Here is a 14,389-nt window from a genome sequence, read left to right as displayed (position 1 = left end):
CAAATGATCAAGTCGTGGTATACGCTATCATCTCTAGTTATTCGGAAAGTACTATACACCGTCAAGTTCTTCTGGACACTTGTTTGTGAGCAGTGATTTTGTTCTCACAATGCCAAGGCTTTTCAGTTGGTTGGAGCTAAAACACACACATGCAAGTTTCACCCTAGAGAGACAAAGCATTTCTCCAGTTACCATGCAATTAGTCATGCTTTTATGATTTATATGAAGGTTGTCCTTGTAAATGCATGAAAAAGCACCATACATTAACTTTCATCACACTATTAAATCTGTAGGCTCAGAATAGAAAAAAAAAACACATCACAACTTTGGCTAACTTACTTGAGTGATTTCCTATAACTAAGTAACCTGCAACAGAGATTATGTTATAATACGTGCAAACAGATATGCTATGCATTCGGTTGAATTATTATTATTTAACCCACTATGTGATTACAAAAATACCATTACACACATGTAAACACACAAAACTGCATGCCACACTTATTCTATATAAAAATATATTTAGGGTGCAAGTAAGAAAAATAAAAAGACTATGTTTAACAGTTCAAGCAAAGTGGATGTGATTTCATAAACACTCCTGAAAACTGTATGTTTAAACGCCCTTTAGAATGGTACTTTATTAAAGTCTTTTTCTCTACATTCTTCTATGGGGAGGCCTATAAAAAGCATATAAAAATGTGATTGTGTTTTTAAGTTCAGAATTCCAGCAGTTCAGTACTTATTGAAAAAAAAATAAAACATGCTGAATCGAATGTGAAAATAAAAGAAAAGCGGAGCAGAAATACAGCAGAAAGGCAATAATCAGAGCAGATTGCGTATTTTGGTTCAGACATTTACAAAAGAAAAGAATGGGAAAAATTAGGATTTTTACATGTGATGACATGGTCTTAGAAAAATATGTAGTGGTTTTCAACTGAATGTCACAATTAGCAGCAAGAACCACTGAATCCATTGCTTATTACAATCTTATTATAGTTTGGGTAATTAATGTCCCTCTAAAGTAAATACATTTTAGAAGGAGTCCTGGTTTTTAAAAATCATTGTCGATTACCCTAACAATTTAAAGGTAATAGTGTCCCCTTCAGCACCAGCCAAGATAAGCTTCATCGAGCTACTCTCCTTCTGGAAGGACCGCAAATTTGTGCACTGGATGATCAGCCAATGGAATTAAATGAGAGCTGTTTAATACTTCACTTCCCATGTGGTGGCACTGCAGGAAAATTGTACACTCCCTGATAGATTCATGAGATATTATAGATGATTTCTGAGAGTCCAAGCAGTAGAACACACTGCTAACAACTTTTGAAAAGGGCACACTTTTATAAAAAAAAAGAAAAAAAGAAAGAAAAAGAATTCTACATTGTGGACAATCCCTTTAAGGATTATTATGCTTGGACTAAAATATCACCAAAGTAGATATATTCTATAAACATTTTCCACTGTTATGGATTTTTTTTTTACATTTCAACACAGCGCTAATGGACCCTCTATAGGCACTCAACCATTACAAATGAAATACTGATCACTCCGACTTTTTATGTGAATTTTATGGTGGTGATGCATCTTTGTCATGGCCTCAGTTTATACTAACCTGCTAGCTAACATTACCCTGCAGGTACACTCTTAGGCTATGTGCCCACAATGCAGAAATGCTCCAGATTTTTTCCTGAGCATTTCTGCATCTCCCTGGCAGAAAAAACGCATGCGGATTGTACATGCGGATTGTATATGCGGATTTTACATGTGTTTTTCCTGCCAGGGACAAGCAGATGTGAAGTGTTCTTCACATGCATTTCCGCATGCGGGTTGACAAGCGCTTTCCAAGTGATTTTAGCATCACTTGGAAAGTGCTTGACAACTTGGTCACACTATATAAATCCATGCAAACGGCATGGATTTATATACTGTGACCCGAGAGAATGTCAAAAAATAAAAAAATAAATCTATACTTACCTTCTGATGGCCCCCGCAGTCTTGCTTCGCTCCGTCCTGGCTTGCCGGCAGCTCGCGGTACACTACACTGAAGGACCTGCCGTCACATGACTATGAGGTCAGAGCAGGTCCTTCAGTCCACCGCGATCTGCCGGCAAGTGAAGAGAAGGAGACCGGGGGCCATCAGAAGGTAAGTATAATGTTTGTTTTTTATTTTATTCTTTTTTTTTTTACAGGTTCTATGGTACCCCGGTCTGGAGGAGAGTCTCCTGTCCTCCAGACCCGGGTACCATCTGCACATTGAAACACTTGGATTCCGCATGTAGAGATCCAGTGATGCGGAATCCAAGCGTTCCAATGCAAGTCAATGGAAGCAAAAATGCAGCGCTTCCGCAAAATAATTGGTAGTGCTGCGTTTTTTTCCGCAATGATAACCCGCAACGGAAATTTCCGCAGCATGTGCACAGCACATGCGGATTATCATTGGGGAACATGGCAGGCCTTCTACCATGCGTTTTTTAAGCGTTTCTGCAGCGTTTTTGCCGCTGCTTAAACGCTTAAAAACCGCATCGTGGGCACACAGCCTTATAATACAGAGGGAAGTAATGTGCCATACTAATTAAAGCCTCCTTCTTTGCATAACTCGTAAATGAATAGTGTTCAGTCCATAGGCCTATTAGGAAATATAGAGAACTCATTTTTATTTTTTTTATTTTTAGTTGAGTTACATATCCTAAGAAGTTTTTGTCAGCAGTGATTTAGAAATGTAACCAGAGGTAGTTATGGCTGTATAGGCTATCTCTAAGCATACTTATATCTTCCTAATCCATTTCTTCATTGCACAGAAATCCTTAATTTTACCCATATGTAAACTAGATTGTAAATACTCTGGGTGTTGCAAGTGCACTTTAAGTCCATGGCTCCTCTTCAATTCTCACCAATCAGTAGTGTTCATGCTGGCTAGATTGACAGCACAGACAGAAGCTTTAGGCTATGTGCCCATGTAGCGTTCTTGTAGCGTTTTTGCGGCGCTTTTACGCCCAGGAAAATTCCGCGAAAACGCTTGTAAAACCGTCTGCCATGCAAAGCAATGTGAATTCGGATGTGCTGTGCTAATTTGCACGCCGAATTCGCATTGCGTTGCAAAATGCAGCATGACTATTTCTACTGCGATTATACTGCAAATTCACGGCCATTGAGGAACATTGAAATGGAGCAAACCCGCAGGTACAGTATATGTGAATTTGCTGCATTTCAATTAAATTCAATGGCCGCGAATTTGCAGCGTAATCGCGGTGCGTGTGGTACCCAAGATGAAGAGGAGACAACAAATCCTCTTCATCCCGGTGAAAAAAAGAAATAAAAAAGGTAAAAATAAAAAAAACCTGTATACTTACCTCTCCGGTCTCCTCCCGGCTGCGTCCTCTCTCCTCGGCGTCCCGTGGTGTACTTGCAGGACCAGCGGTGACGTCATTTAATCAGCTGATGGTCACGCGACCGCTGACGTCAGCGGTCAGGTGATTGTCACGTGACCATCAGCTGACTAAATTATGTCACTGCAGGTCCTGCCAGTACACCGCGAGATGCTGGCCGGGAGAAGACCGGAGAGGTGAGTATATAGGTTTTTTTATTTTTAACTTTTTAATTCTTTTTTTTTACTATAGATGTTGCATTTAAAGCATCTAAGTTGGTCACACAATATAAATCCATGCCGGTTGCATGCATTTATATAGTGTGACCAACTTGCCAAGCACTTTTCCAAGTGATGCTCAAAATCGCTTGGAAAAGTGCTTGAAAAAACGCTGAAAAAACGCTTCTCTCTGGCAGAAAAAAATGCATGTAAATCTGCATGCGTTTATTTCTGCCAGAGAGAGGCAAAAACGCTCTGCATCAAATCTGCTATGTGGGCACATAGCCTCAGTGTGACAGTATCTACAGATAACAGCCTGTGCCTAGACTGCTAATCAATTAGACATGTACTGCACCAGGTGGGGAGAGCTGAAGGAACGTGGAGTCACATCACTACTACAGTAGCCGGTCCATCAGCCACATGATTATTCTGTGGCCGAGGAATGGGAGCCTTGAGAACCACATTTCATTTGACGGCAAGATGGCGCAACAATATATGTCCTTCACATTGCAATGATGACATCGAACCAGGCTAATAAAAAGGAGATCCAGGGATGCTGGGAGGTAATAGGCAGTTCCCATGGCTCCTGTCAAGCGCCCACACATTGTTGATATGGTCAGTGAACTTGCTCCCTTGAATCAATTCTCACCAACTGTTATCACTACCTCTGGTTGCGACCCTAAAACACTGCTGACAGTTCCTCATTACAGGAAGTTTGTCACTCCCAAAATACATTTTAAATGAGCTGTACCATGATATAGGGGACTTGGCTCCTATAAAAATCATACAAGCACTATAATTGTTACTGGTGCAGTGCCTCAGAAAATGGCAAGACCTGGCCAAGGGTTTGGTGCATTTTTATACCCCTTCATTTTGCATGTTGGGGTTTCTCCCCTTCTGATTGACAATGCTCTCTTTGCAGAAATGGTGCCTAACGTCAGCTGACTTGTGTGCACTGACACTGCCTGTGCCCGGCCACCCGCACACAATAGGCCCATTTTTGGGGTTCTGTGTGAAATTATGTTGTTTGCCTTTTTTTCCTCTATTTTTTTTTGTGTTGTTCCAATACACACAAAGGAAATAAACAAAACATGTATGATTGCATTTCTAGGAGAAATACTTCATTTTCTGGAACAATTTCAATGGTGCCAACACTTTTGGCCATGACTGTATTTTGGCGGTGACCGTTCCTTTTATGTGGATTACAGGAGATGTACTTTCAGGATTTAGAAATTCCTAAACTATTTATGTGTATGCTGTTACATGCTGGCGTAATGTGTCTGCTGAACCTCAACCCTCTGCTTTAAATAATACTGGCACTGTTAGGATAAAAGGTAAAATAATTGAGTAATGTTATATAAAGTACACATTAATACGCATTTTCCTATTTCCATTATTCTTTTCATATGACATTTACTGCATGATCTACATTGTGACTCGGTATTGGATTCAGAAGCTAGCTACACACATATCATGAGGACTCTCAGCATAAGCTTCCAACTTTATATTTTAAATAAACCTCGTTTCAAGAGGATCATTAGTAAGCATTCTAGTTATTTTGCGCAAATGCATGACCTAGCAAAGGGCCAACTGGCTAGATTTGGCTACAATTCTACCTATAAATACTGTAAATGGTAAGGCATAGCAGTTAAGTATAATATTATTTTAGGTAGGAAATGTATGAACAAAGTTAGACATCATTCCTACCACGTCTAAATCTACCTTAAAGGGAACCTATCATCTTTGTAAAATTGCTGAAATGTTGATTAAATCCTTACCTTTCTTTTAGAAATCCTTGTTTCAGATTTAGAAAAATCCATACTCTAATTTCTATGCATATGAGTCTCAAGTACAGCATGGCTGCCTCTCTTTCTTATTCCCCGCCTGTTGCCTGCCTCCTGCCTGTGACTGACAGGTCACTCTTTTTCCAGTGACCTACTTCCCCCACTCGAGATCTAGTAAAAGCGCCATCATTGCTGATCTGCACAGTTTGCAGATTGCACCAGACACTGATAGTCTTCTTCATGAGAACCTTACTGCTCATTTACTGTCCTGAGGGATAACGAAGCTTGCGTTAAACCTCGAGTGAGGGAGGCAGGTCACTGATACAAGAATAACCTGTTAGTTACTGACTGGAGGCAGGCAGCGGGTGGGCAATAGTGAAAAGTGGCAGGAGATTTGTAAGTGAATTCTCCAGCCCCACTGAACTTGCGGCTAATTTACATAAAACAATTGAAGATGGATTTCTCTAAAACAGAAGCACAGACTTCTAAAAGAAAGGCATGGTTTAATCAACATCACAGCGACTTTACATTAATGACATTAGTTTTAAATGGACAAATCAGATGGCCACTGCCAAAATATTAATGAGCTTAATAGTGGCTTGATGCTTAGCACTTGTTGCTTTGGCATGCTGGGTTCACCCCTCGCCAATGATATAATTGGTATATAGTTTATATGTTCTTGTTGTGTGTCTTTCCTCTATAAGAAAACCTAACAAATTATGTGTAATGAAGTATCACAAACAGCCCAATCTTGAGTCTGTTTAATTTCCCTGTTTGTACACGAAAATCTGCATTTTAGATGCCTTTTATTCTTTTTCTTCACACAAATTAACAGTAAAATAAACAGCAAAATGTGTATGTTCATGGGGGCTTTGTGGAAAGCTTGTTGAACTACTTTCCACCCTTATCTAATGTAAATGACTATATTTAAAGAAACCCCCAGAGCACTAAGCAGAGGGGGACATGACTTTGGGAGGGGTGGACCTTTAACTCCTGCAGCTTTGTTTGTATAGCAGTGTAGACTTTAAGCAAGAGTGCTTCTGCTTTAAGAGGAAGGAGCACAGTATGTCTGAGCCTGGTGTCTTACTGTGTTAAGTGTGGGGCTTATATAGAAGATGGAACTCTCTGTCTTATTTTTATCTCTCTCTTTCTCTCACTAGAAGAACTGGAGGAAACATCACCCACCCTCCCGCTCTGTTATAATCAGTGTCCTACAACGTGTTATTTAACTACTACGTGTATAATGGTGAATGCTTTATTGTATTTGTTTAATTAGCCTTTGTATATCTTATACTATGTCCAATTTTATCATGGCTATAAAGAGTTACCATTAGCATTAACCTTCTAAGCCCAAGGGAAGGGTAATCCTTTGGCCATGGTTCCCTGGAGGTTTGCTCCACAGAGGGTTTTCCTCTCCTGAACTCTGTAGGATGACTCTGTGAGTCGGAGGTTTGACAAGTTTAGTCCCCTTAATGCTTTTTCAGGGGCATCTACTTTATACGTTTACCGAAGTAAAATAGGTGTTTAATTTAAAAAAGAAAAAGGCTAAAAGTGTCATATGTGGCTTGGAATTTATAACCCGTCACAGCTTTGCAGTTTTATGGGTTAGGTGGATGTTGCAGACAAGTTAAGGTGGACTCATTTTAATTAATAGAGGAGGTAAAACCTTATGGTGGTAAACAGGATCGACTTTGTTGGGCAGCCTGAGGGATCTTGTAATGGTAACGTCATTCGAGGCAGGTACGTTGGTTAAGCACAGGAGTGAGGATAATAAGGTCATTGGTGACCTGAAAATTTACTCGCTGTGTTGGAATGGCAAGCCAGTGAGTGCCGCCCCTTTATGACTGTCTGTCCTGGTGCTGTATGTCAGACAGCTGGGGATATCATAGTATTTGTGAATCCCAATGTACTAGCACCTCACCTGACTTCTACTGTGATTGTTTTAATCCTGTGATTTAAATAAAGCTGTGGCCATTTTGACAACCAAAATAATGTGTTTAATGTATTTATTTCAGTGTTTAGGTTTACTGTAGTTATGGTTGTTTTAATGTGGAGTGGGGGTCCGTCCCATATCCAAAAGTCAAGAAATTCTTCATATTAACCTTACTTGGAATGACACTATGCTTTCTTATCCCCAGTCTGCTCTAGAAACCTGTCTTCTCACTTGTCAGACCATTGCTTTAATTAAATGAAAAACATGTACTTTTCCCCTATATCTTGTCCACCTTATGGAAAAGCTGGACAGCATCGAGTTAAGCGATTTCATACATTACAAATATCCCTGACAAGTAAGAACATATTGCTGTCTTTGTTTCTTTTCAGATATAATTCGACATCCTACACCCTGCCTAAGTAACCTTTACCTCTGTGCATGTAGACTAACAAATGTGTCTGCAGTAAGAATGCTTATTTCCATGTCAACCATAAAAAATCAAATTTATGGATGCATGTGGCCGAATATTACATTTTGGGTATTTGCGTATCAGTCTTTTTTTTTATTATTATATAAAAAAAAAAAAAGATTTTTATTTTAAACTGTGGATATCCTTTATTTGGTGTACAGTTTCATGTCTGGGTTTTAAGTCTAGAAAAGGTCTTATTTTGCTCATATTACAGTTCGGGCATAAACTGAGAAACCATGCATTTCTGTTGCCAAAGCAGATTAATGTCACAGTGTCATATAAAGCAGAAATTGATTTCTTAACGGAGAGTGGGTACATGAACTTAAAAGGGAATTACCTTATACATATTAATATCACAGTAAAATCCGGTGTCTTGGGGAGTTTATTGTATACTTTTCACATGGGCTTAAGACTTGGTCAAATATCTAAGCGCTTATGACATCATCATAACTGTATTTTACTATGCATAAAAGGGAACAGTGAATGGTACTTAAATAGAGCTGAATAGCTAAATTGCATATATTGTTTACATAAGTATCTTGTATTCTACAAAATTCAGCAAAATTTGCTGCTTACAATGAAACCCTAATCACAGAGGTTTGTACTGCTCATGCAGCTGTGCTAACTGTTTGGCAGGGTCAGTACTTTCTACATTGGCATATGTAGAATATATATGACTGTAGTTATTCAAAGTAGTTACGATGTGGACACTATGGACAACAATTCAAAAGAAGACTAATACACACATACACTACATGTACACTGTACCGGCACTCCATACCTACCAAGAATGAGCCTACATTTTCTACAAATATACATTAGCTACTGCCCTCACATTCAAGCAAGTCCACGTAAAACACATTGGGGTATATTTATGAAACCCATAAATGTGTGTAACAAATGCACCAGAAATCTGGCTTTTTTTTGCACCAAAAGAGTCTTCCACTTGTCTTGATCCTATTTACAAAGTGTTTTAAACACTTTTCACACCTCGTCCGACATGTGGATGTGTACCTTTGCTGTAAATGGGCATAGTCTACTGAGAAAGGGGCATGGCTTAACATAAACACCACGGGCAAAAATTTGGGTTCAAATTTTTGACATATATTAAGCCAACTAAAAGGTAGAATAAACTTGGACTAGAAAGTCTTAAAATTAGACAAATTTATGAAACCACTGAAATAAATGTGGAGCATTTTAACATAGTTTAATTTTCAGTATCTAAGAATTAAAAATGTGCTCTATAGTTGGGATGCATGTATATATTTTATTCAATGTATAATCGTTGCAATCAATGTAAAGATCAAATCTTGCAAATAAATATATTATTGCAAAGATGTTTAATTTCTGCGTATACCAAGTATATTGCAGGTAAAAATAAAATATAATTAAATCAATTCAGGAAGCTAAAAAGTAGAATAAGAAGGTCCCAAGTTGTATACTGTTAAGGAGGAACTCTAAACATGGTAGATTAGCAGCTCTTAATAAGGTTTTCACGGCAGGATTTGTGCTAGACATTCCATCTAGCAGATCTCCAGGGGTGCACTGGCCTTCACCCTTTAATCCATGTACTAAGACATAGACTTACACAGGGGCCACTCGGTTTGGTTCATGGAGAGGCTGCTGGCTGACATAGCGGGCTGGCAGTGGTTGGTCAGGAAGTCAGGTCAGTACTAAAATGTCAGGAACAGGAACACAACCATTAGGCAACAGAATAACTGAAGTCAGAAACAGAAATCAAACTATCAAAGCAAGAGCAGAGAAAACGGTAGTAAACCAGAGTAAGATAAACTTATTACAATGGAGACAGGGAGCTACAGGTTTTTATAGTGTGAAGCCCCACCCAAGCTTGACTCACATGAGAGTGTATTTAGAAATAGAGATGAGCAAATCTTCTGACATTCAAATTTGCCGACTTCGGTAAACTTTCCCTCGAAACTTTATTCGCAGTGAATTTCAATATTGAAAATCTTGTAATTGCTCATAAAATACACATGGGTGAGAGAGAGGACCCCACTGACCATAAGAGCTTACACGCATGATAGCCCATGTATTGATCATCACTGTACAAGGTATGATAATCTGTAACACAACATAGCTGATGGGTATTATAGGGAAGCCCGGAGGCAATGCAACATGACGTTTGCCTACTCTCTGATGATTCAGTAGTGTGGGAAGTGGTGACAAGTACGTTTTTTTTTACAAACCGCAAATAGAATCTCAAAATATTCAAATTTGCATGAAACTGCAAATTTAAGGAAATTTGACTTGAAATCTACCCGCCGCGAATCAATCTGCTCATCTCTAATTAGGAACCAGAGTCAGGAATTAAACCCCAAGATCTCTGCCTGGACAGCGCCACAAGTCATAGAATATTATGAAGAAATGCTGAATTATCGCCCATCATTGCCAGCAACAGCACTGCCTGGCATCAGGAGTGGAAGCAGAGGGAGCAAGTATACACGTACAGTAGATGTAAAACATATGACATGTCACTTTATTCTACAAATTTAGAATTTTGTCTTTTGAAAAGGATTTTGGCTTGCTTGTTGAAGTTTCATTTACACTGGAGACATTTTAAAGACTTAAAGACTATGGGAGGAATTTAAACACTTTACCTGAGTTTTCCTCCAAAAATGTCACAAGTTTTCTGTTTTTACAATAGCCCTCCCATATTCAGATGGGACATTGCTTTCCACAGCCTGGCAGATTCTACATACTGTATACCAGAAACTTGCATAAATTGAAAATATACATCAAATGAAAGCTTACATTAATTTTAGTTTCTGGTGCACAACACCTCAAGGATGCACTAAAATTAAGTGGGATGTGCTTCTGTTATAATTTTTTTTGCATCTAACACAGTCAGTAGATGAAGACTGGTGCACAGAACAACAGTCTTCATGAATTCAAAGATTTTTAAGTTGAGTAAAGCTGGACGTGGAAGCAAAGTATTGAATTACGATTTTAGAGGAACATAGAAACAATGGTGAAATCCAGTTTTCCAAACATAAACAATGGTCTTGTTAGCTCTCTATACATTTCCTTATTTTTAAACATTGTTGAAATGGTAGAATGACCTGTACATCCTGAAGGCTGCAGTTTTACTAAACAATATCTGCTGAAAGATGTATCATGCCTGTTGTTTTGACATTGATTTGACATTGAGAGTATGGTGGTCACTGGCACAATGTAGAAATAGATATTTACTGCAAAAATTCAATGTGAAATATGAAGATATAGAGGAGGCAATGTATCAAGTGACATGGAACACAAAGACTGCCTAAAAATCTCAGGAATTTACTGGACAGTATGTACTCTACATTTACTAATGTTGCAACAGACTAAGCACTTCATAAATATATTTGCATGTTCAGGGCATTAATAGAAACAAATGTGTTATATAAAGGATAACTTTGAATTCTAAACCTTTAGGCATTCTTGTTATGTCATTGAAAAATGGCTCCAATCTACCTACACTTTGCCCAGCAAATATCCAAATTTCACTAAAAAAACAACCCATTTATTAATTACAAATAATTCCACATTTAGAGGAGCACATGTTAACACTAGTGTTGAGCGATACCTTCTGATATCGGGAAATATCGGATCGGATTGGATCGGACCGATACCCAAAAAGTATCGGATATCACCGATTCCGATACCGGAAACCAATGCAAGTCAATGGGACACAAATATCGGAATAAAAATGAACCCTTTCTTTCCTTGTAGGTTAATTCTACATGAAGGAAAACAACTAAGAATAATGTAGAATGACATGAAAAGCCGGCAATTCAGCAGCGGCATACACTGGTACCCGACAATTTAGAACAGAAAGAATAGAGCATCACACATAGATTAGATAGATAGAAACATGTCAGTCACATATATAAGAAGTACAGTGACAGTGTTGCTTACTGTACTTGTCATTTAGTGTAAAGGATTTATTAAAAAAAATAACAACAGTGTTTTCATGCACCGTCTCTTTAAAAAAGCCGGCCGGCAATTCAGCAGCGGTACCCGACAATTTAGAATAGAAAGAATAGAGCATCACACATAGATTAGATACATAGAAACATGTCAGTCACATATATAAGAAGTACAGTGATAGTGTTGATTACTGTACTTGTCATTTAGTGTTAAAATAAAGGATTTATTCATAAAAAAATTGGGGGTTGGGTTCCCCGTAATTTTAGGCTCTAGCGGAGGTTAAGCAGATGGCTGGGGCAGATGTTTGAAGCCTGGGAAGGGGGTAATACGCACGGAGCTTCCCAAGCTTCTAATATCAGCCCCCAGCTGAATACCTAGCCTTTACTAGCTATTAAAATGGGGGACCCTCAAAAAGATGACGTGCGGTCCCCCCTATTTTAATAGCTAGCAAAGGCTAGGCAGACAGCTGGGGGCTGATATTAATAGCCCAGGAAGGGTGCCATGAATATTGGCCCCCTCCCAGGCTAGAAACACCAGCCGTCAGCCACCCCTGAAATTGCGCATCCATAGGATGTGCCAATTCTGGCACTTAGCCTCGCTCTTCCCACTGCCCTGTAGCGGTGGCAGTGGGGTAATAGGGCTGGGGTTGATGTCAGCTTATAATGCCAGCTGACATCAAGCCCAGGTTAGTAATGGAGAGGCGTCTATAAGACACCCCCATTACTAACCCCATAGTCAAAGTCAAAAAAAAAAAACAAACACCCAGAATAAAGTCCTTTAATTGAAATAAAGACACAATTCTTTATTGTTCTAAATTAAACCATACTTACTATCACGCCCATTCCAGCTGAAGCCAACGATCTCCTGCAATAAAAGTAAAATAATAAAGCAACCTCATCCTTACCTTTCCATGGTTCCCACGACGGCTCCAGCTCTGCTACATTCACATGACAGGCTGGATCGCAGCCGAAAGCTGCCATCCAGCTTGCCATGCCGCAGAGACTGAGAAGCTGTGACGGCATCCAGATGAGCCGAGTTCATGTCAAATGAACTCAGCTCACCTCATGCACGTCACTGACAGCGTGGGAAAATTCTTTTGCGCTTGCAGTGAGCGTGAGAGAATTCTCCTGCTGAAGCGCTGAGCGCAGTAGAATTTTCCCACGCTGTCAGTGACGTGCATGAGGTGAGCTCATGTCCAATGAACTCAGCTCACCTCATGCACGTCACTGACAGTGTGGGAAAATTCTCCTGTGCTCAGCGCTTGAGCAGGAGAATTTTCCCACGCTGTCAGTGACATGCATGAGGTGAGCTCATGTCCAATGAACTCAGCTCACCTCATGCACGTCACTGACAGCGTGGGAAAATTCTCCTGTGCTCAGCGCTTGAGCAGGAGAATTTCCCACGCTGTCAGTGACGTGCATGAGGTGAGCTGAGTTCATTGGACATTTGGACATGAACTCGGCTCATCTGGATGCCGTCACAGTGAGACACTGAGGAGCACAAGCATGCCTGCGCTTCTCAGTCTCTGCGGCATGGCAAGCTGGATGGCAGCGTTCTGTTGCGATCCAGCCTGTCATGTCAATGTAGCAGAGCTGAAGCTGTCGTGGGAACCATGGAAAGGTAAGGATGAGGTTGCCTTATTATTTTACTTTTATTGCAGAAGACATTGGCTTCAGCTGGAATGGACGTGATGGTAAGTATGGTTTAATTTAAAATTGTGTGTTTATTTCAATTAAAGGACTTTATTCTGGGTGTTTGTCTTTTTTTTTTAACTTTGACTATGGAGTTAGTAATGGGGGTGTCTTATAGACGCCTCTCCATTACTAACCTGGGCTTGATGTCAGCTGGCATTATAAGCTGACATCAACCCCAGCCCTATTACCCCACTGCCGCCGCTACAGGGCAGTGGGAAGAGCGTGGCTAAGTGCCAGAATTGGCGCATACTATGGATGCGCCATTTCTGTGGCGGCTGACGGCTGGTGTTTCTAGCCTGGGAGGGGGCCAATATTCATGGCACCCTTCCTGGGCTATTAATATCAGCCCCAGCTGTCTGCCTAGCCTTTGTTAGCTATTAAAATAGGGGGGGCCCCACGTCATTTTTTTGGGGGGGTCCCCATTTTAATAGCTAGTAAAGGCTAGGTATTCAGCTGGGGGCTGATATTAGTAGCTTGGGAAGCTCCGTGGGTATTACCCCCTTCCCAGGCTTCAAACATCTGCCCCAGCCGTCTGCTTAACCTCCGCTAGAGCCTAAAATTACGGGGAACCCCACGCCAATTTTTTTTTAATAAATCCTTTATTTTAATACTAAATGACAAGTACAGTAATCAACACCATCACTGTACTTCTTATATATGTGACTGACATGTTTCTATCTATCTAATCTATGTGTGATGCTCTATTCTTTCTGTTGTAAATTGTCAGGTACCGGTGTATGCCGCTGCTGAATTGCAGGACGGCTTTTTTAAAGAGACGGTGCATGAAAACACTATTATTTTTTTAAATAAATCCTTTAACACTAAATGACAAGTACAGTAAGCTGAGCGCTGCAATCCAGCTTGTCATCCTTCAAAGACACTGCAGAGCGCAGACATTATGGGAACTTCCGATTCCGGTATTCAATATTCTAAAAGTATCGGAACTCAGTATCGAAACTCCGATACCGCGAATATCGGTCGATACCCGATATTTCA

The 14,389-nt window shown here is 39.9% G+C and overlaps 1 protein-coding gene across 1 annotated transcript in view; it reads right to left on the bottom strand.

Annotated features, from left to right (window-relative positions):
* PTPRQ (protein tyrosine phosphatase receptor type Q) overlaps positions 1-14,389 on the bottom strand; it is an 814,679-nt gene that overhangs the window by 28,083 nt on the left and 772,207 nt on the right. The gene's annotated exons all lie outside the window — the stretch shown is intronic.

This window comes from Phyllobates terribilis, unplaced genomic scaffold (assembly GCF_046119375.1).
Source record: "Phyllobates terribilis strain yellow unplaced genomic scaffold, ASM4611937v1 Scaffold_11__3_contigs__length_659146591, whole genome shotgun sequence".
NCBI classification, from domain to species: Eukaryota; Metazoa; Chordata; class Amphibia; order Anura; family Dendrobatidae; genus Phyllobates; species Phyllobates terribilis.
Note: the sequence above shows the minus strand (reverse complement) of the source record. Positions and strands in the feature narration are given on the sequence as shown.